Source organism: Rattus norvegicus, chromosome 8 (genome assembly GCF_036323735.1).
Source record: "Rattus norvegicus strain BN/NHsdMcwi chromosome 8, GRCr8, whole genome shotgun sequence".
Classification (NCBI taxonomy): domain Eukaryota; kingdom Metazoa; phylum Chordata; class Mammalia; order Rodentia; family Muridae; genus Rattus; species Rattus norvegicus.
Window position 1 is genome coordinate 65,171,146 of NC_086026.1, and position 23,586 is coordinate 65,194,731.

The window sequence follows — 23,586 nt, forward strand, 5'->3', positions numbered from 1 at the left end:
AGGAAAATTCATAGCGCTGAGTGCCTACAGATAGAAACAGGAAAGAGCATATGTCAGCAGCTTGACAGCACACCTAAAAGCTCTAGAACAAAAAGAAGCAAATACACCCAGGAGGAGTAGAAGGCAGGAAATAATCAAACTCAGAGCTGAAATCAACCAAGTAGAAACAAAAAGGACCATAGAAAGAATCAACAGAACCTAAAGTTGGTTCTTTGAGAAAATCAAAAAGATAAATAAACCCTTAGCCAGACTAATGAGAGGACACAGAGAGTGTGTCCAAATTAACAAAATCAGAAATGAAAAGGGAGACATAACTACAGATACAGAGGAAACTCAAAAAATCATCAGATCTTAGTATAAAAACCTATATTCAACAAAACTTGAAAATCTGCAGGAAATGGACAATTTCCTAGACAGATACCAGGTATCGAAGTTAAATCAGGAACAGATAAACCAGTTAAACAACCCCACAACTCCTAAGGAAATAGAAGCAGTCATTAAAGGTCTCCCAACCAAAAAGAGCCCAGGTCCAGACGGGTTTAGTGCAGAATTCTATCAGACCTTCATAGAAGACCTCATACCAATATTATCCAAACTATTCCACAAAATTGAAACAGATGGAGCCCTACCGAATTCCTTCTATGAAGCCACAATTACTCTTATACCTAAACCACACAAAGACACAACAAAGAAAGAGAACTTCAGACCAATTTCCCTTATGAATATCGATGCAAAAATACTCAATAAAATTCTGGCTAACCAAATCCAAGAGCACATCAAAACAATCATTCACCATGATCAAGTAGGCTTCATCCCAGGCATGCAGGGATGGTTTAATATACGGAAAACCATCAACGTGATCCATTACATAAACAAACTGAAAGAACAAAACCACATGATCATTTCATTAGATGCTGAGAAAGCATTTGACAAAATTCAACACCCCTTCATGATAAAAGTCCTGGAAAGAATAGGAATTCAAGGCCCATACCTAAACATAGTAAAAGCTATATACAGCAAACCAGTTGCTAACATCAAACTAAATGGAGAGAAACTTGAAGCAATCCCACTAAAATCAGGGACTAGACAAGGCTGCCCACTCTCTCCCTACTTATTCAATATAGTTCTTGAAGTTCTAGCCAGAGCAATCAGACAACAAAAGGAGGTCAAGGGGATACAGATCGGAAAAGAAGAAGTCAAAATATCACTATTTGCAGATGATATGATAGTATATTTAAGTGATCCCAAAAGTTCCACCAGAGAACTGCTAAAGCTGATAAACAACTTCAGCAAAGTGGCTGGGTATAAAATTAACTCAAATAAATCAGTTGCCTTCCTCTATACAAAAGAGAAACAAGCCGAGAAAAAAATTAGGGAAACGACACCCTTCATAATAGACCCAAATAATATAAAGTACCTCGGTGTGACTTTAACCAAGCAAGTAAAAGAGCTGTACAATAAGAACTTCAAGACACTGAAGAAAGAAATTGAAGAAGACCTCAGAAGATGGAAAGATCTCCCATGCTCATGGATTGGCAGGATTAATATAGTAAAAATGGCCATTTTACCAAAAGCAATCTACAGATTCAATGCAATCCCCATCAAAATACCAATCCAATTCTTCAAAGAGTTAGACAGAACAATTTGCAAATTCATCTGGAATAACAAAAAACCCAGGATAGCTAAAGCTATCCTCAACAATAAAAGGACTTCAGGGGGAATCACTATCCCTGAACTCAAGCAGTATTACACAGCAATAGTGATAAAAACTGCATGGTATTGGTACAGAGACAGACAGATAGACCAATGGAATAGAATTGAAGACCCAGAAATGAACCCACACACCTATGGTCACTTGATTTTTGACAAAGGAGCCAAAACCATCCAATGGAAAAAAGATAGCATTTTCAGCAAATGGTGCTGGTTCAACTGGAGGTCAATATGTAGAAGAATGCAGATCGATCCATGCTTATCACCCTGTACAAAGCTTAAGTCCAAGTGGATCAAGGACCTCCACATCAAACCAGACACACTCAAACTAATAGAAGAAAAACTAGGGAAGCATCTGGAACACATGGGCACTGGAAAAAATTTCCTGAACAAAACACCAATGGCTTATGCTCTAAGATCAAGAATCGACAAATGGGATCTCATAAAACTGCAAAGCTTCTGTAAGGCAAAGGACACTGTGGTTAGGACAAAACGGCAACCAACAGATTGGGAAAAGATCTTTACCAATCCTACAACAGATAGAGTCCTTATATCCAAAATATACAAAGAACTCAAGAAGTTAGACCGCAGGGAAACAAATAACCCTATTAAAAAATGGGGTTCAGAGCTAAACAAACAATTCACAGCTGAGGAATGCCAAATGGCTGAGAAACACCTAAAGAAATGTTCAACATCTTTAGTCATAAGGGAAATGCAAATCAAAACAACCCTGAGATTTCACCTCACACCAGTGAGAATGGCTAAGATCAAAAACTCAGGTGACAGCAGATGCTGGCGAGGATGTGGAGAAAGAGGAACACTCCTCCATTGTTGGTGGGATTGCAGACTGGTAAAACCATTCTGGAAATCAGTCTGGAGGTTCCTCAGAAAATTGGACATTGAACTACCTGAGGATCCAGCTATACCTCTCTTGGGCATATACCCAAAAGATGCCCCAACACATAAAAAAGACACGTGCTCCACTATGTACATCGCAGCCTTATTTATAATAGCCAGAAGCTGGAAAGAACCCAGATGCCCTTCAACAGAGGAATGGATACAGAAAATGTGGTACATCTACACAATGGAATATTACTCAGCTATCAAAAACAACGACTTTATGAAACTCGTAGGCAAATGGTTGGAACTGGAAAATATCATTCTGAGTGAGCTAACCCAATCACAGAAAGACATACATGGTATGCACTCATTGATAAGTGGCTATTAGCCCAAATGCTTGAATTACCCTAGATGCCTAGAACAAATGAAACTCAAGACGGATGATCAAAATGTGAATGTTTCACGCCTTCTTTAAAAGGGGAACAAGAATACCCTTGGCAGGGAAGAGAGAGGCAAAGATTAAAACAGAGAATGAAGTAACACCCATTCAGAGCCTGCCCCACATGTGGCCCATACATCTACAGCCACCCAATTAGACAAGATGGATGAAGCAAAGAAGTGCAGACCGACAGGAGCCGGATGTAGATCGCTCCTGAGAGACACAGCCAGAATACAGCAAATACAGAGGCGAATGCCAGCAGCAAACCACTGAACTGAGAATAGAACCTCCGTTGAAGGAATCAGAGAAAGAACTGGAAGAGTTTGAAGGGGCTCGAGACCCCATATGTACAACAATGCCAAGCAACCAGAGCTTCCAGGGACTAAGCCACTACCTAAAGACTATACATGGACTGACCCTGGACTCTGACCCCATAGGTAGCAATGAATATCCTAGTAAGAGCACCAGTGGAAGGGGAAGCCCTGGGTCCTGCTAAGACTGAACCCCCAGTGAACTAGACTTTTGGGGGGAGGGCGGCAATGGGGGGAGGGTTGGGAGGGGAATACCCGTAAGGAAGGGAAGGGGGGAGGGGGATGTTTGCCCAGAAACCGGGAAAGGGAATAACACTCGAAATGTATATAAGCAATACTCAAGTTAATTAAAAAAAAAAAAAAAGGAAAAAAAAAAAACACTTTGACCAAAGCAAAAAAAAAAAAAATATTGGGTGAGGCATGGTAGCACACACTATAATCACTACACTCAGCAAGCAGAGACAGATAGACTCTATGAGTAAGGCCAGCCTAGCTAGATGGCAAATTTCAGGACAGCCAGGGCTACTGAGGGTTAGTGACACTGTCTCAAAAATAAATACGTAATGTTGGAAATAAATGTTAGAATACTCAATAGATAGTTGCTGTGTAGAGAGATGTCTACTTCAGTTCTAGTCTTCAGGCCTGCTGCTGACTCAACAATTACAGATCTGCTAATACTTTTATAGTCCCTCATCGGTACATAGGAGTACTGGAGACTATGATCTATAAAATGGCATTAATATGTTATTATTGATTATTATATTTCACTTTCTGTTCCAGTTTTGTATTACCAATAACATTCTTTTTTTTCCTGAAAAATCTAAACTGCCATAATTATCCAGTCTTGGTTTACATTCATTTATTGAGTGTATATGCATGCACATATATAAGCATGCTATGGGGCGATCAGAAGACAACTTGGAAGAGTTGGTTCACTCCTATGTGGGTCTTGTTAGATTGAAAACAAACCCCAAAAAATGTGCTGATTGGACCAAGTGAGCAATAAGTAGCAACCACTTTGAATTCATTTGTAACACATATGCATATCAGAGGATAGGAAATAAATCCAACCAAACTTCAAGGACCATCTACATCAGTGAAATTCTTAGGAGTGGGGCATACAGAGATATTCTAAGGTGAAAGATAAGTTATTGCATTGGCCCCTCCCACCACCAAGAAAGAAGCACAACATTTAGTGCGTCTATTTGGATTCTGGAGACAGCACAGTCCTCACTCAGGTTTGTTACTCAGGCCCATCTACCCAGTGCCTCGGAAAGCTGCTAGCTTTGTGTGGGGCCTGGAACAGGAGGAGGCTCTTCAGCAGGTCCAGGCTGCTGTGCAGGCTGCTCTACTCGTAGACCATATGATCCAGCTCACCTGATGGTACTTGAGGTGTCGTGTAGTGCCATATTGGATTTGGGCCTGGCTGCTTTGCAACTGCATGGCCACAGTTAAGAAGTCATGGGATTGTTGGACAGAGGCCTCTCCCATGTATTTACGGCACAGGAAGAAAAGACCAAGTAGTAAACACCCGGTATCTCCACTGCATGACCTCTGCTGAGCCCGGCTGATGCTTGTGGAACTGACACACCTGGACCACACCTGGGTGGTGGTCAACTTACTTCTGCCTTTTACTTCCTCAGCCTTTATCCTGGAGATTTAGGCTGGTCTTCTCGGATTTCTCCCTAATTAATTCAGATCTTCCCACTGTGCTTCCCAGATATTACCTGGGGAACTTGGGTATATAAGTGGTGAATAAAGCTACAGGAGTCTCTCTCTCTTCCTCTCCTGGCTTGACAAGAATAACCTGTGTGTGTGTGCTTCTTTCATCCCGTAGGCTTTCGCCCGATTCTTGGTACCAGGTCGGTGCTGGCGCCGACAGTGTCGGTGGCAGATAAAGATGCTATTTGGAGGCTCTGACAGGCCCCTTAGGTAAATTGCAGAAGAGACCTTTGGGATTTTGGAGCAAAGCTCTACCATCATCTGCAGACAAGTATTCTCCCTCTGAAAAACAGCTCTTGGCCTGTTATTGGGCCTTAGTGGAAACTGAACGTTTGACAACAGGGCACCAAGTTACCATGTGACCTGAACTGCCCCTCATGAGCGGGGGTGTTATCAGACCCTCCAAGTCGTAAAGTAGGACGTGCACAGCAGCAGTCTATTGACCAAATGAAAGTGGTATATACATGATTGGGTCCCAGGTCCTGAAGGCACAAGCAAGTTACATGAAGAAGTTGCTCAAATGCCTATGGTTTCTACTCCTGCTACAACGCCAACTGCTGCCAAGCATGGGCCTACAGCCCTATGATCAGCTGACTGAAGAAGAGAAGAGTAGGACCTGGTTTACTGACGGCTCTACACGTTATGCCAGCACCACCCAGAAATGGACAGCTGCAGCATTACAACCCCTTTCTGGGACAACCCTGAAAGATACAAGTGAAGGAAAATCTTCATAGTAGGCAGAACTTCGGCCAGTATTCATGATATTACAGTTTGTTTAGAAGAAGAAATCCCAGATGTACAATTGTTCACTGACTCATGGGCTATAGCCAATGGATTGGCTAGATGGTTAGGGACTTAGAAAGATCACAATTGGAATCTTGGTGAGAAAGACATCTAGGGAAGAAGTATGTGGATAGATCTCTCCAAATGGGCAAAGGATGTGAATGTATATGTGTCCCATGTAAATGCTCACCAAAAGGTCACTTCGGCTGAGGAGGAGTTCAATAATCAAGTGGATAAAATCCCATGTTCTATGGACAGTCAGCCTCTTTCCCCAGCCAAGATGGAGGTTATGCTTGGGCTCAACAACACAGACTTCCACTCACCAAGGCTGACCTGGCTACAGCTGCTGCTGGATGCCAGATGTGCCAACAGCAGAGACTAACACTGAGCCCCAGATATGGCATCCACCATTCCTTGAGGTGACCAGCCAGCAATCTGGTGGCAGGTCCACTACACTGGACTACTTCTGTGGAAAGGACGTTTTGTTGGATTTGCCTTTCCAGCATATAATGCTTCTGCCCAAACCACCATCCATGGACTTACAGAGTACCTTATCCATCATCATGGTATTTCATACAGTATTGCTTCTGACCAAGAAACTCATTTCATAGCCAGAGAAGTACGACAGTGGGCCCACGATCACGGAATCCACTAGTCTAACCATGTTCCCCACCATTCTGAAGCAGCCAGTCTAATAGAAAGGTGGAGTGGCCTTTTGAAGATGCAGTTACAGTACCAATTAGGTGACAGCAGCATAGAGGGCTGGGGCAAAGTTCTTTAGAAGGCAGTATATGCTTTGAATCAGCATCTGATATATGGTACAATTTTTTCCATAGTCAGGATCCATGGGTCCAGGAATCAAGGGGTGGAAAAGAGAATAGTTCCATTCACTGTCACTCCTAGTGACCCTCTAGGAAAATTTTTGCTTCCTGTCCCCACAACTCTAGGTTCTCCTGGCCTAGAAGTTTTGGTTCCAGAGGGGGGAGGGTCCTACAAGGAACCACAACAAACATTCCATTGAACTGGAAGCTCATTTTGGGCTTCTAATGCCCTTAAACAAACAGGCTAAGAAAGGAATAACAGTGTTAGAAGGGGTGATAGATCCAGATTACCACAGGGTAATCCACATGCCTCTCCACAATGGAGGTAAAAAGGATTGTGTCTGGAGTGCAAAAAATCCCTTAGGGTATCCCTTAGCATTACCATGGCCTTTGATTAAAGTCAATAGGAAACTACAACAGCCTAATCCAAGCAGGAGCACAAAGGACCCATCAGGAACAAAGGTATGGGTCACTCCCCCTGGAAAAGAGCCAAGGCCTGCTGAGGTGCTTGCAGAGGGTGGAGGAAATACAAGATGGGTAGTAGAGGAAGGGAGTTACAAACACCAGCACAGGCCACATGACCAGTTGCAAAAATGAGGATTAAAAAGTAATATGTAAAAGCTGCATTTCTGCCCCAAATCTAGTAAGTAGGGACATCTGTCTTGCTACCCATTTCATACACATTTTCCTTTTATACAGAAGCCAGGTCAAAGACTTTTGCCCATCAATGTAAACTGTTTCAATTTTTAAAAATGCCATAGAAAAGTAATGTTTTGTATTTATTTTTCAGTCATGTTGGACATGGTCAAAGAGCTTTAAAAAAATCCTCTAGAAATTACTATGCACAAATTTCTACATTTATGTGGGTTGGTGTCTATACGTAGTTGAAGGCAGGCACAAGATAAGGCAAGGTCTGTGATTGGGCAGTGAAAAGGAAAGGTGGGCGCAGAGGTTTTGAGAGGTGGGAGAGATAGAAGAAGAGAAAGAGAAGAACTGAGATAGAGAAGGATACGGACAACCCAGATCTGTGTGGCTTTAAATAACCACAGTAGCTATGAATATCTTATAAGGGATGGATAATTACAGGACAATTTGTTTTATCTAGATAGGCAGTTTATATCAATATCAATTGGCTCTGAGTTTATTGTGTGGACATTTTCTGGGATGAGAATTTACTGATATAAATCTGATTGATAAATTACAAGTCTCTAGAGTTTTGATTTTGCCGCATTACTGGGAACTTAGTGAGATGGGTGGTCACTGCTGAGGCTAGCCATGGCGGCAAGATTGCCATAGTGCCCAGAGAGTAGCCAGTAGCATGGGATGGAAATTGGGATCTTAGGGAGTCAGGTGTAGACATTGCAGGAGCTCCAGACCAGAGAGTCTGCCAAGATTAGAAGCCCCCGCTGGTACCATGTGGCCCTCCAGTACCAGTGCTAGTGTGAGATGGAAATTGGGAACTTAGAGACATTTTGAGAGCTCTGGGCCAGAACAGTTTGCCGAGTCTGTCTGACAGAGATAAGAAAACCCCACTGATGCCATGTGGCCCAACAATGCCAGTGATAGCGTGGGATGGTGTTCTGAATTTTATTATTTAACACTACACAAAAAAACTGCGAGATTATTCAAAATACCAACTACTTTGCCTTACCTTTTGTGACACTATTTACACAAGTTTATTGTATAATGTTTTTAAAGATTTTTGAAATTCAAGAATGACATACTTGTCTTTCTTCCGATTTCTTTAACATCAATTGGTATTTAAGTTGTGATACTAGAAGAATGTTCCCAAGGGACATTGCCGCATTGTAAATTTACAAATGCATTTGTGATTGTACGAGGAATAGTTAAATCATGTTAGGTTATTCATGACCTTGTTATTGTTTCATGTGGACATGAGATACTATTTGTGTCAAATTGACAAGGGATGGATTATAGTGCTATTCCTGGTAGTCAACCTCACTATATCTGGAATGAACTACAATCCAGAATTGGAAGGCTCACCTGTGGTCCTGATCTTGAGGCTGGGAGATACAAGTTTCTGACCTGGATCTTAGCATGGAGATCTTGAGGCATAGTGGCTATAAATCCCAGGAGACTAAGGCAAGGAGATAGACCGCTGAGTTCAAGGTCATCTGGGACAAAGCAAATTCCAAATGTCTTCAAGGCTCTTTTTTCTGACTCAGTTTGAAGTCAGTGGCCTCAAACTTATCATTGCACAGATAGTGGTTTCTCCACAAGTACTGTATGTGATCTTCATGCATTATGCAAGTTCACACTGGATGCCTCTGCTCAAACCTGCCAGAAGTCTTCATTTATTCACTTGGTCAAACATTCAGAAGCATTCTGTCCAAGCATCCTTCAAATGGGATTGGCCACTACAGCAAGTCTGTTACACTATAAACTCTCTACGACAGAGGTAACTTCAATCTCCATAGGCAACCCCAACAACAACAACCTACCATATATTTATATCTAGTTCCCCACACTGCAAATTCAAATGGGAAATAAAGAAAGGAAGAAACTGTGTCCTCGGCATTCATCTCCTTAAAACTCTTTTTTTTTTATTTTATTTATTTATTTTTTTTTATTAACTTGAGTATTTCTTATATACATTTCAAGTGTTATTCCCTTTCCCGGTTTCCGGACAAACATCACCCTCCCCCCTCCCCTTCCTTATGGGTGTTCCCCTCCCAAACCTCCCGCCATTGCCACCCTCCCCGCATAGTCTAGTTCACTGGGGGTTCAGTCTTAGCAGGACCCAGGGCTTCCCCTTCCACTGGTGCTCTTACTAGGATATTCATTGCTACCTATGGGGACAGAGTCCAGGGTCAGTCCATGTATAGTCTTTAGGTAGTGGCTTAGTCCCTGGAAGCTCTGGTTGCTTGACATTGTTGTACATATGGGGTCTCGAGCACCTTCAGGCTCTTCCAGTTCTTTCTCTGATTCCTTCAATGGGGGACCTATTCTCAGTTCAGTGGTTTGCTGCTGGCATTCGCCTCTGTATTTGCTGTATTCTGGCTGTGTCTCTCAGGAGCGATCTACATCCGGCTCCTGTCGGTCTGCACTTCTTTGCTTCATCCATCTTGTCTAATTGGGTGGCTGTATATGTATGGGCCACCTGTGGGGCAGGCTCTGAATGGGTGTTCCTTCAGTCTCTGTTTTAATCTTTGCCTCTCCCTTCCCTGCCAAGGGTATTCTTTTTCCTCATTTAAAGAAGGAGTGAAGCATTCACATTTTGATCATCCGTCTTGAGTTTCCTTTGTTCTAGGGGTCTAGGGTAATTCAAGCATTTGGGCTAATAGCCACTTATCAATGAGTGCATACCATGTATGTCTTTCTGTGATTGGGTTAGCTCACTCAGGATGATATTTTCCAGTTCCAACCATTTGCCTACGAATTTCATAAACTCGTTGTTTTTGATAGCTGAGTAATATTCCATTGTGTAGATGTACCACATTTTCTGTATCCATTCCTCTGTTGAAGGGCATCTGGGTTCTTTCCAGTTTCTGGCTATTATAAATAAGGCTGCGATGTACATAGTGGAGCACGTGTCTTTTTTATATGTTGAGGCATCTTTTGGGTATATGCCCAAGAGAGGTATGGCTGGATCCTCAGGCAGTTCAATGTCCAATTTTCTGAGGATCCTCCAGACTGATTTCCAGAATGGTTTTACCAGTCTGCAATCCCACCAACAATGGAGGAGTGTTCCTCTTTCTCCACATCCTCGCCAGCATCTGCTGTCACCTGAGTTTTTGATCTTAGCCATTCTCACTGGTGTGAGGTGAAATCTCAGGATTGTTTTGATTTGCATTTCCCTTATGACTAAAGATGTTGAACATTTCTTTAGGTGTTTCTCAGCCATTCGGCATTCCTCAGCTGTGAATTCTTTGTTTAGCTCTGAACCCCATTTTTTAATAGGGTTATTTGTTTCCCTGCGGTCTAACTTCTTGAGTTCTTTGTATATTTTGGATATAAGGCCTCTATCTGTTATAGGATTGGTAAAGATCTTTTCCCAATCTGTTGGTTGCCGTTTTGTCCTAACCACAGTGTCCTTTGCCTTACAGAAGCTTTGCAGTTTTATGAGATCCCATTTGTCGATTCTTGATCTTAGAGCATAAGCCATTGGTGTTTTGTTCAGGAAATTTTTTCCAGTGCCCATGTGTTCCAGATGCTTCCCTAGTTTTTCTTCTATTAGTTTGAGTGTGTCTGGTTTGATGTGGAGGTCCTTGATCCACTTGGACTTAAGCTTTGTACAGGGTGATAAGCATGGATCGATCTGCATTCTTCTACATGTTGCCCTCCAGTTGAACCAGCACCATTTGCTGAAAATGCTATCTTTTTTCCATTGGATGGTTTTGGCTCCTTTGTCAAAAATCAAGTGACCATAGGTGTGTGGGTTCATTTCTGGGTCTTCAATTCTATTCCATTGGTCTATCTGTCTGTCTCTGTACCAATACCATGCAGTTTTTATCACTATTGCTGTGTAATACTGCTTGAGTTCAGGGATAGTGATTCCCCCTGAAGTCCTCTTATTGTTGAGGATAGCTTTAGCTATCCTGGGTTTTTTGTTATTCCAGATGAATTTGCAAATTGTTCTGTCTAACTCTTTGAAGAATTGGATTGGTATTTTGATGGGGATTGCATTGAATCTGTAGATTGCTTTTGGTAAAATGGCCATTTTTACTATATTAATCCTGCCAATCCATGAGCATGGGAGATCTTTCCATCTTCTGAGGTCTTCTTCAATTTCTTTCCTCAGTGTCTTGAAGTTCTTATTGTACAGATCTTTTACTTGCTTGGTTAAAGTCACACCGAGGTACTTTATATTATTTGGGTCTATTATGAAGGGTGTCGTTTCCCTGATTTCTTTCTCGGCTTGTTTCTCTTTTGTATAGAGGAAGGCAACTGATTTATTTGAGTTAATTTTATACCCAGCCACTTTGCTGAAGTTCTTTATCAGCTTTAGTAGTTCTCTGGTGGAACTTTTGGGATCACTTAAATATACTATCATGTCGTCTGCAAATAGTGATATTTTGACCTCTTCTTTTCCGATCTGTATCCCCTTGATCTCCTTTTGTTGTCTGATTGCTCTGGCTAGAACTTCAAAAACTATATTGAATAAGTAGGGAGAGAGTGGGCAGCCTTGTCTAGTCCCTGATTTTAGTGGGATTGCTTCAAGTTTCTCTCCATTTAGTTTAATGTTAGCAACTGATTTGCTGTATATGGCTTTTACTATGTTTAGGTATGGGCCTTGAATACCTATTCTTTCCAGGACTTTTATCATGAAGGGGTGTTGAATTTTGTCAAATGCTTTCTCAGCATCTAATGAAATGATCATGTGGTTCTGTTCTTTCAGTTTGTTTATATGATGGATCACGTTGATGGTTTTCCTTATATTAAACCATCCCTGCATGCCTGGGATGAAGCCTACTTGATCATGGTGGATGATTGTTTTGATGTGCTCTTGAATTCGGTTTGCCAGAATTTTATTGAGTATTTTTGCGTCGATATTCATAAGGGAAATTGGTCTGAAGTTCTCTTTCTTTGTTGGGTCTTTGTGTGGTTTAGGTATAAGAGTAATTGTGGCTTCATAGAAGAAATTCGGTAGGGCTCCATCTGTTTCAATTTTGTGGAATAGTTTGGATAATATTGGTATAAGGTCTTCTATGAAGGTTTGATAGAATTCTGCACTAAACTGGTCTGGACCTGGGCTCTTTTTGGTTGGGAGACCTTTAATGACTGCTTCTATTTCCTTAGGAGTTATGGGGTTGTTTAACTGGTTTATCTGTTCCTGATTTAACTTCGATACCTGGTATCTGTCTAGGAAATTGTCCATTTCCTGCAGATTTTCAAGTTTTGTTGAATATAGGTTTTTATAGTAAGATCTGATGATTTTTTGAATTTCCTCTGTATCTGTAGTTATGTCTCCCTTTTCATTTTTGATTTTGTTAATTTGGACGCACTCTCTGCGTCCTCTCGTTAGTCTGGCTAAGGGTTTATCTATCTTGTTGATTTTCTCGAAGAACCAACTTTTGGTTCTGTTGATTCTTTCTATGGTCCTTTTTGTTTCTACTTGGTTGATTTCAGCTCTGAGTTTGATTATTTCCTGCCTTCTACTCCTCCTGGGTGTATTTGCTTCTTTTTGTTCTAGAGCTTTTAGGTGTGCTGTCAAGCTGCTGACATATGCTCTTTCCTGTTTCTTTCTGCAGGCACTCAGCGCTATGAGTTTTCCTCTTAGCACAGCTTTCATTGTGTCCCATAAGTTTGGGTATGTTGTACCTTCATTTTCATTAAATTCTAAAAAGTTTTTAATTTCTTTCTTTATTTCTTCCTTGACCAGGTTATCATTGAGTAGAGCATTGTTCAATTTCCACGTATATGTGGGCATTCTTCCCTTATTGTTATTGAAGACCAGTTTTAGGCTGTCGTGGTCCGATAGCACGCATGGGATTATTTCTATCATTCTGTACCTGTTGAGGCCCGTTTTTTGACCAATTATATGGTCAATTTTGGAGAAAGTACCATGAGGAGCTGAGAAGAAGGTATATCCTTTTGCTTTAGGATAGAATGTTCTATAAATACCTGTTAAGTCCATTTGGCTCATGACTTCTCTTAGTCTGTCTACATCTCTGTTTAATTTCTGTTTCCATGATCTGTCCATTGATGAGAGTGGGGTGTTGAAATCTCCCACTATTATTGTGTGAGGTGCAATGTGTGTTTTGAGCTTTAGTAAGGTTTCTTTTACATATGTAGGTGCCCTTGTATTTGGGGCATAGATATTTAGGATTGAGACTTCATCTTGGTGGATTTTTCCTTTGATGAATATGAAGTGTCCTTCCTTATCTTTTTTGATGACTTTTAGTTGAAAATTGATTTTATTTGATATTAGAATGGCTACTCCAGCTTGCTTCTTCTGACCATTTGCTTGGAAAATTGTTTTCCAGCCTTTCACTCTGAGGTAATGTCTGTCTTTGTCTCTGAGGTGTGTTTCCTGTAGGCAGCAGAATGCAGGGTCCTCGTTGCGTATCCAGTTTGTTAATCTATGTCTTTTTATTGGGGAGTTGAGGCCATTGATATTGAGAGATATTAAGGAATAGTGATTATTGCTTCCCGTTATATTCATATTTGGAAGTGAGGTTATGTTTGTGTGCTTTCATTCTCTTTGTTTTGTTGCCAAGATGATTAGTTTCTTGCTTCTAGGGTATAGCTTGCCTCCTTATGTTGGGCTTTACCCTTTATTATCCTTTCTAGTGCTGGACTTGTAGAAAGATATTGTGTAAATTTGGTTTTGTCATGGAATATCTTGGTTTCTCCATCTATGTTAATTGAGAGTTTTGCAGGATACAGTAACCTGGGCTGGCATTTGTGTTCTCTTAGGGTCTGTATGACATCTGTCCAGGATCTTCTGGCCTTCATAGTTTCTGGCGAAAAGTCTGGTGTGATTCTGATAGGTCTGCCTTTATATGTTACTTGACCTTTTTCCCTTACTGCTTTTAATATTCTTTCTTTATTTTGTGCGTTTGGTGTTTTGACAATTATGTGACGGGAGGTGTTTCTTTTCTGGTCCAATCTATTTGGAGTTCTGTAGGCTTCTTGTATGCCTATGGGTATCTCTTTTTTTAGGTTAGGGAAGTTTTCTTCTATGATTTTGTTGAAGATATTTACTGGTCCTTTGAGCTGGGAGTCTTCACTCTCTTCTATACCTATTATCCTTAGGTTTGATCTTCTCATTGAGTCCTGGATTTCCTGTATGTTTTGGACCAGTAGCTTTTTCCGCTTTACATTATCTTTGACAGTTGAGTCAATGATTTCTATGGAATCTTCTGCTCCCGAGATTCTCTCTTCCATCTCTTGAATTCTGTTGGTGAAGCTTGTATCTACAGCTCCTTGTCTTTTCTTTTGATTTTCTATGTCCAGGGTTGTTTCCATGTGTTCTTTCTTGATTGCTTCTATTTCCATTTTTAATTCCTTCAACTGTTTGATTGTGTTTTCCTGGAATTCTTTCAGGGATTTTTGCGATTCCTCTCTGTAGGCTTCTACTTGTTCTCTGAGGGAGTTCTTTATGTCTTTCTTGAAGTCCTCCAGCATCATGATCAAATATGATTTTGAAACTAGGTCTTGCTTTTCTGGTGTGTTTGGATATTCCGTGTTTGCTTTGGTGGGAGAATTGGGCTCCGATGATGCCATGTAGTCTTGGTTTCTGTTGCTTGGGTTCCTGTGCTTGCCTCTCGCCATCAGATTATCTCTAGTGTTACTTTGTTCTGCTATTTCTGACAGTGGCTAGACTGTCCTATAACCTGTGTGTCAGGAGTGCTGTAGACCTGTTTTCCTGTTTTCTTTCAGCCAGTTATGGGGACAGAGTGTTCTGCTTTCGGGCGTGTAGTTTTTCCTCTCTACAGGTCTTCAGCTGTTCCTGTGGGCCTGTGTCTTGAGTTCACCAGGCAGGTTTCTTGCAGGGGAAAAATTGGTCTTACCTGTGGTTCCAAGGCTCAAGTTTGCTCGTGGGGTACTGCCTAAGTCCTCTCCGCTGTGGCAGCAACCGGGAAAATCTGTGCCGCTCCTTCCGGGAGCCTCTGTGCACCAGGGTTTCAGATGACGTTTGGTGTTTTCCTCTGGCGCCTGGATGTGCACAGAGTGCAGTCTCTTCTGGTTTCCCAGGCGTGTCCGCCTCTCTGAAGGTTCAGCTCTCCCTCCCACGGGATTTGGGTGCAGAGAACTGTTTATCCGGTCTGTTTCCTTCAGGTTCCGGCAGTGTCTCAGGCGCAGGGGTCCTGCCGCTCCCGGGCCCTCCCCTACGGGAACCCAGAGGCCTTATACAGTTGCCTCTTGGGCCAGGGATGTGCGCAGGGGTGGGCAGTGTTGGTGGTCTCCTCCGCTCTGCAGCCTCAGGAGTGCCCACCTGATCAGGCGGTGAGGTCTCTCTCCCACGGGGTTTGGGAGCAGAGAGCTGCTGCGGTCCGGGATCCGCCGGTGTGGGACTTCCGGTAAACACAGGAAGTGCCCGGCCTTAGAGGAATTTTGCCTCTGTGTGTCCTGAGTTCACCAGGCAGGTTTCTTGCAGGGGAAAAGTTGGTCCTACCTGCAGTTCCAAGGCTCAAGTTTGCTCGTGGGGTACTGCCTAAGTCCTCTCCGCTGTGGCAGCAACCGGGAAGATCTGCGCCGCTCTTTCCAGGAGCCTCCGTGCACCAGGGTTCCAGATGGCGTTTGGTGTTTTCCTCTGGCGCCTGGATGTGCACAGAGTGCAGTCTCTTTTGGTTTCCCAGGCGTGTCCGCCTCTCTGAAGGTTCAGCTCTCCCTCCCACCGGATTTGGGTGCAGAGAACTGTTTATCCGGTCTGTTTCCTTCAGGTTCCGGCAGTGTCTCAGGCGCAGGGGTCCTGCCGCTCCCGGGCCCTCCCCCACGGGAGCCCAGAGGCCTTATACAGTTTCCTCTTGGGCCAGGGATGTGGGCAGGGGTGGGCAGTGTTGGTGGTCTCCTCCGCTCTGCAGCCTCAGGAGTGCCCACCTGATCAGGCGGTGGGGTCTCTCTCCCACGGGGTTTGGATGCAGAGAGCTGCTGCGGTCCGGGATCCGCCGGTGTGGGACTTCCGGTAAACACAGGAAGTGCCCGGCCTTAGAGGAATTTTGCCTCTGTGTGTCCTGAGTTCACCAGGCAGGTTTCTGCAGGGGAAAAGTTGGTCCTACCTGCAGTTCCAAGGCTCAAGTTTGCTCGTGGGGTACTGCCTAAGTCCTCTCCGCTGTGGCAGCAACCGGGAAGATCTGCGCCGCTCTTTCCAGGAGCCTCCGTGCACCAGGGTTCCAGATGGCGTTTGGTGTTTTCCTCTGGCGCCTGGATGTGCACAGAGTGCAGTCTCTTCTGGTTTCCCAGGCGTGTCCGCCTCTCTGAAGGTTCAGCTCTCCCTCCCACGGGATTTGGGTGCAGAGAACTGTTTATCCGGTCTGTTTCCTTCAGGTTCCGGCAGTGTCTCAGGCGCAGGGGTCCTGCCGCTCCCGGGCCCTCCCCCACGGGAGCCCAGAGGCCTTATACAGTTTCCTCTTGGGCCAGGGATGTGGGCAGGGGTGGGCAGTGTTGGTGGTCTCCTCCGCTCTGCAGCCTCAGGAGTGCCCACCTGATCAGGCGGTGGGGTCTCTCTCCCACGGGGTTTGGGAGCAGAGAGCTGCTGCGGTCCGGGATCCGCCGGTGTCCTTAAAACTCTTTAACACATTCCAGACACATCATGATCAAGGCAAATATCCATCCAGAGAAAACTATCATTCTCTTTGTGAATTTAGGTTTGCTAATGTCCCACCAAAATCCTCTTAGTCTTGACCTCAAACTTTACTGTAAACAAATAGAGGGTTGGCCACCACTATACTAACTGCATAAAATGCCAAAAGCCAATGCCTCTCCAATCCACCTTTTGACCCACTCTGTAAGGGAGAAAGAGAAAGGGAGGAGGAAGGGTTAGAGTTCTTGGGGTTTTACTAGAGTGTCAGTGCTTGAAAAAAGATCCATGTAGTAAAATGGTTGGTACTACATTAAATATACCTTCTGACTCAAAAAGTTGGGTCAACATTCCTGGGTAAAAAAAAAATACCTTTCACTACTGTGATACACTTCTCCTGTGAATTACAAAACGAAGGAGTTATTAACTGCACTTTACATATGAAACACCAAACCAAACTGTGATTGCTCAGTTAAGGCACAAAACTGCCAATAAAAATAAAGCCTTCGATGCTTTAACAAAATACAGGGTAAATCACCTAAAAAATAAGAGAATGGGGATAGCATTTTTCTGTAGTTAAGAGCATCAGCTGTTCTTCCAGGGAACAACTCCCTGCACCCACGGGCAGCTCACAATTGTCTCGGAGTACCAGTCCCTGGGAATCAGATGCCCTTTCCTAGCTTCTACAGGCAAAATACCCATAAACATAAAAATAAATAAAAGTAAACACCAGGGAACTCTCTGAGTTTTATGACTCACAAGTATATTAACCAAATGTAAAATTAAATGGCAGAGTTTGGATAATGATAAAAGAGGAAAAAAGCAAAAAGGAATGTAAATTATAACAGAACGGTATTTAGACTAATTGTCAAATTGTACCTATTTGCATTATTTTGAAGTCCAGTGGCAGAAGAGAGAGTGAACGGCTTAAGTTTCCAGATCTTATCAGCATGAGTCCTCCTCCTCCAGTCACATGTAATCGTCACTCCAACATTCTCAAGCCCCTTCCACTCTTTTTTTTGTTTTTTTATTAATTTGAGTATTTCTTATGTACATTTCGAGTGTTATTCCCTTTCCCGGTATCCGGGCAAACATCCCCCTCCCCCCTCCTCTTCCTTATGGGTGTTCCCCTCCCAACCCTCCCCCCATTGCCGCCCTCCCCCCCATAGTCTAGTTCACTGGGGGTTCAGTCTTAGCAGGACCCAGGGCTTCCCCTTCCACTGGTGCTCTTACTAGGATATTCATTGCTACCTATGAGGTCAGAGTCCAGGGTCAGTCCATGTATAGTCTTTAGGTAGTGGCTTAGTCCCTGGAAGCTCTGGTTGCTTGACATTGTTGTACATATGGGGTCTCGAGCCCCTTCAAGCTCTTCCAGTTCTTTCTCTGATTTCTTCAATGGGGGACCTATTCTCAGTTCAGTGTTTGCTGCTGGCATTCGCCTCTGTATTTGCTGTATTCTGGCTGTGTCTCTCAGGAGCGATCTACATCCGGCTCCTGTCGGTCTGCACTTCTTTGCTTCATCCATCTTGTCTAATTGAGTGTCTCTATATGTATGGGCCGAGTGTGGGGCAGGCTCTGAATGGGTGTTCCTTCAGTCTCTGTTTTAATCTTTGCCTCTCCCTTCCCTGCCAAGGGTATTCTTTTTCCTCATTTAAAGAAGGAGTGAAGCATTCACATTTTGATCATCCGTCTTGACTTTCGTTTGTTCTAGGGATCTAGGATAATTCAAGCATTTGGGCTAATAGCCACTTATCAATGAGTGCATACCATGTATGTCTTTCTGTGATTGGGTTAGCTCACTCAGGATGATATTTTCCAGTTCCAACCATTTGCCTACGAATTTCATAAAGTTGTTTTTGATACCTGAGTAATATTCCATAGTGTAGATGTACCACATTTTCTGTATCCATTCCTCTGTTGAAGGGCATCTGGGTTCTTTCCAGCTTCTGGCTATTATAAATAAGGCTGCGATGAACATAGTGGAGCACATGTCTCTTTTATATGTTGAGGCATCTTTTGGGTATATGCCCAAGAGAGGTATGGCTGGATCCTCAGGCAGTTCAATGTCCAATTTTCTGAGGAACCTCCAGACTGATTTCCAGAATGGTTTTACCAGTCTGCAATCCCACCAACAATGGAGGAGTGTTCCTCTTTCTCCACATCCTCGCCAGCATCTGCTGTCACCTGAGTTTTTGATCTTAGCCATTCTCACTGGTGTGAGGTGAAATCTCAGGGTTGTTTTGATTTGCATTTCCCTTATGACTAAAGATGTTGAACATTTCTTTAGGTGTTTCTCAGCCATTTGGCATTCCTCAGCTGTGAATTGTTTGTTTAGCTCTGAACCCCATTTTTTAATAGGGTTATTTGTTTCCCTGCGGTCTAACTTCTTGAGTTCTTTGTATATTTTGGATATAAGGACTCTATCTGTTGTAGGATTGGTAAAGATCTTTTCCCAATCTGTTGGTTGCCGTTTTGTCCTAACCACAGTGTCCTTTGCCTTACAGAAGCTTTGCAGTTTTATGAGATCCCATTTGTCGATTCTTGATCTTAGAGCATAAGCCATTGGTGTTTTGTTCAGGAAATTTTTTCCAGTGCCCATGTGTTCCAGATGCTTCCCTAGTTTTTCTTCTATTAGTTTGAGTGTGTCTGGTTTGATGTGGAGGTCCTTGATCCACTTGGACTTAAGCTTTGTACAGGGTGATAAGCATGGATCGATCTGCATTCTTCTACATATTGACCTCCAGTTGAACCAGCACCATTTGCTGAAAATGCTATCTTTTTTCCATTGGATGGTTTTGGCTCCTTTGTCAAAAATCAAGTGACCATAGGTGTGTGGGTTCATTTCTGGGTCTTCAATTCTATTCCATTGGTCTATCTGTCTGTCTCTGTACCAATACCATGCAGTTTTTATCACTATTGCTGTGTAATACTGCTTGAGTTCAGGGATAGTGATTCCCCCTGAAGTCCTTTTATTGTTGAGGATAGCTTTAGCTATCCTGGGTTTTTTGTTATTCCAGATGAATTTGCAAATTGTTCTGTCTAACTCTTTGAAGAATTGGATTGGTATTTTGATGGGGATTGCATTGAATCTGTAGATTGCTTTTGGTAAAATGGCCATTTTTACTATATTAATCCTGCCAATCCATGAGCATGGGAGATCTTTCCATCTTCTGAGGTCTTCTTCAATTTCTTTCTTCAGTGTCTTGAAGTTCTTATTGTACAGCTCTTTTACTTGCTTGGTTAAAGTCACACCGAGGTACTTTATATTATTTGGGTCTATTATGAAGGGTGTCGTTTCCCTAATTTTTTTCTCGGCTTGTTTCTCTTTTGTATAGAGGAAGGCAACGGATTTATTTGAGTTAATTTTATACCCAGCCACTTTGCTGAAGTTGTCTATCAGCTTTAGCAGTTCTCTGGTGGAACTTTTGGGATCACTTAAATATACTATCATATCATCTGCAAATAGTGATATTTTGACCTCTTCTTTTCCGATCTGTATCCCCTTGACCTCCTTTTGTTGTCTGATTGCTCTGGCTAGAACTTCAAGAACTATATTGAATAAGTAGGGAGAGAGTGAGCAGCCTTGTCTAGTCCCTGATTTTAGTGGGATTGCTTCAAGTTTCTCTCCATTTAGTTTAATGTTAGCAACTGGTTTGCTGTATATGGCTTTTACTATGTTTAGGTATGGGCCTTGAATTCCTATTCTTTCCAGGACTTTTATCATGAAGGGGTGTTGAATTTTGTCAAATGCTTTCTCAGCATCTAATGAAATGATCATGTGGTTCTGTTCTTTCAGTTTGTTTATATAATGGATCACGTTGATGGTGTTCCGTATATTAAACCATCCCTGCATGCCTGGGATGAAGCCTACTTGATCATGGTGGATGATTGTTTTGATGTGCTCTTGAATTCGTTTGCCAGAATTTTATTGAGTATTTTTGCGTCGATATTCATAAGGGAAATTGGTCTGAAGTTCTCTTTCTTTGTTGTGTCTTTGTGTGGTTTAGGTATAAGAGTAATTGTGGCTTCGTAGAAGGTATTCGGTAGTGATCCATCTGTTTCAATTTTGTGGAATAGTTTGGATAATATTGGTATGAGGTCTTCTATGAAGGTTTGATAGAATTCTGCACTAAACCCGTCTGGACCTGGGCTCTTTTTGGTTGGGAGACCTTTAATGACTGCTTCTATTTCCTTAGGAGTTATGGGGTTGTTTAACTGGTTTATCTGTTCCTGATTTAACTTCGATACCTGGTATCTGTCTAGGAAATTGTCCATTTCCTGAAGATTTTCAAGTTTTGTTGAATATAGGTTTTTATAGTAAGATCTGATGATTTTTTGAATTTCCTCTGAATCTGTACTTATGTCTCCCTTTTCATTTCTGATTTTGTTAATTTGGACGCACTCTCTGCGTCCTCTCGTTATTCTGGCTAAGGGTTTATCTATCTTTTTGATTTTCTCAAAGAACCAACTTTTGGTTCTGTTGATTCTTTCTATGTTCCTTTTTGTTTCTACTTGGTTGATTTCAGCTCTGAGTTTGATTATTTCCTGCCTTCTACTACTCCTGGGTGTATTTGCTTCTTTTTGTTCTAGAGCTTTTAGGTGTGCTGTCAAGCTGCTGACATATGCTCTTTCCTGTTTCTTTCTGCAGACACTCAGCGCTATGAGTTTTCCTCTTAGCACAGCTTTCATTGTGTCCCATAAGTTTGGGTATGTTGTACCTTCATTTTCATTAAATTCTAAAAAGTTTTTAATTTCTTTCTTTATTTCTTCCTTGACCAGGTTATCATTGAGTAGAGCATTGTTCAATTTCCACGTATATGTGGGCATTCTTCCCTTATTGTTATTGAAGACCAGTTTTAGGCCGTAGTGGTCCGATAGCACGCATGGGATTATTTCTATCTTTCTGTACCTGTGAGGCCTGTTTTTTGACCAATTATATGGTCAATTTTGGAGAAAGTACCATGAGGAGCTGAGAAGAAGGTATATCCTTTTGCTTTAGGATAGAATGTTCTATAAATATCCGTTAAGTCCATTTGGCTCATGACTTCTCTTAGTCTGTCTACGTCTCTGTTTAATTTCTGTTTCCATGATCTGTCCATTGATGAGAGTGGGGTGTTGAAATCTCCTACTATTATTGTGTGAGGTGCAATGTGTGTTTTGAGCTTTAGTAAGGTTTCTTTTACGTATGTAGGTGCCCTTGAATTTGGGGCATAGATATTTAGGATTGAGAGTTCATCTTGGTGGATTTTTCCTTTGATGAATATGAAGTGTCCTTCCTTATCTTTTTTGATGACTTTTAGTTGAAAATTGATTTTATTTGATATTAGAATGGCTACTCCAGCTTGCTTCTTCTGACCATTTGCTTGGAAAATTGTTTTCCAGCCTTTCACTCTGAGGTAGTGTCTGTCTTTGTCTCTGAGGTGTGTTTCCTGTAGGCAGCAGAATGCAGGGTCCTCGTTGCGTATCCAGTTTGTTAATCTATTTCTTTTTATTGGGGAGTTGAGGCCATTGATGTTGAGAGATATTAAGGAATAGTGATTATTGCTTCCCGTTATATTCATATTTGGATGTGAGGTTATGTTTGTGTGCTTTCATTCTCTTTGTTTTGTTGCCAAGACGATTAGTTTCTTCCTTCTTCTAGGGTATAGCTTGCCTCCTTATGTTGGGCTTTACCCTTTATTATCCTTTCTAGTGCTGGACTTGTAGAAAGATATTGTGTAAATTTGGTTTTGTCATGGAATATCTTGGTTTCTCCATCTATGTTAATTGAGAGTTTTGCAGGATACAATAACCTGGGCTGGCATTTGTGTTCTCTTAGGGTTTGTATGACATCAGTCCAGGATCTTCTGGCCTTCATAGTTTCTGGCGAGAAGTCTGGTGTGATTCTGATAGGTCTGCCTTTATATGTTACTTGACCTTTTTCCCTTACTGCTTTTAATATTCTTTCTTTATTTTGTGCATTTGGTGTTTTGACAATTATGTGACGGGAGGTGTTTCTTTTCTGGTCCAATCTATTTGGAGTTCTGTAGGCTTCTTGTGTCTATGGGTATCTCTTTTTTTAGGTTAGGGAAGTTTTCTTCTATGATTTTGTTGAAGATATTTACTGGTCCTTTGAGCTGGGAGTCTTCACTCTCTTCTATACCTATTATCCTTAGGTTTGATCTTCTCATTGAGTCCTGGATTTCCTGTATGTTTTGGACCAGTAGCTTTTTCCACTTTACATTATCTTTGAGAGTTGAGTCAATGATTTCTATGGAATCTTCTGCTCCTGAGATTCTCTCTTCCATTTCTTGTATTCTGTTGGTGAAGCTTGTTATCTACAGCTCCTTGTCTCTTCTTTTGGTTTTCTATATCCAGGGTCGTTTCCATGTGTTCTTTCTTGATTGCTTCTATTTCCATTTTTAATTCCTTCAACTGTTTGATTGTGTTTTCCTGGAATTCTTTCAGGGATTTTTGCGATTCTTTCAGGGATTTTTGCGATTCCTCTCTGTAGGCTTCTACTTGTTTATTAATGTTTTCCTGTGTTTCCCTAAGGGAGTTCTGCACGTCTTTCTTGAAGTCCTCCAGCATCATGATCAAATATGATTTTGAAACTAGATCTTGCTTTTCTGGTGTGTTTGGATATTCCATGTTTGTTTTGGTGGGAAAATTGGGCTCCGATGATGCCATGTAGTCTTGGTTTCTGTTGCTTGGGTTCCTGCGCTTGCCTCTCGCCATCAGATTATCTCTAGTGTTACTTTGTTCTGCTATTTC

At 42.1% G+C, this 23,586-nt stretch overlaps 1 protein-coding gene across 9 annotated transcripts in view; it reads right to left on the reverse strand.

Moving 5' to 3' along the window:
- Scaper (S-phase cyclin A-associated protein in the ER) overlaps nt 1-23,586 on the reverse strand; it is a 399,452-nt gene that overhangs the window by 342,357 nt on the left and 33,509 nt on the right. The gene's annotated exons all lie outside the window — the stretch shown is intronic.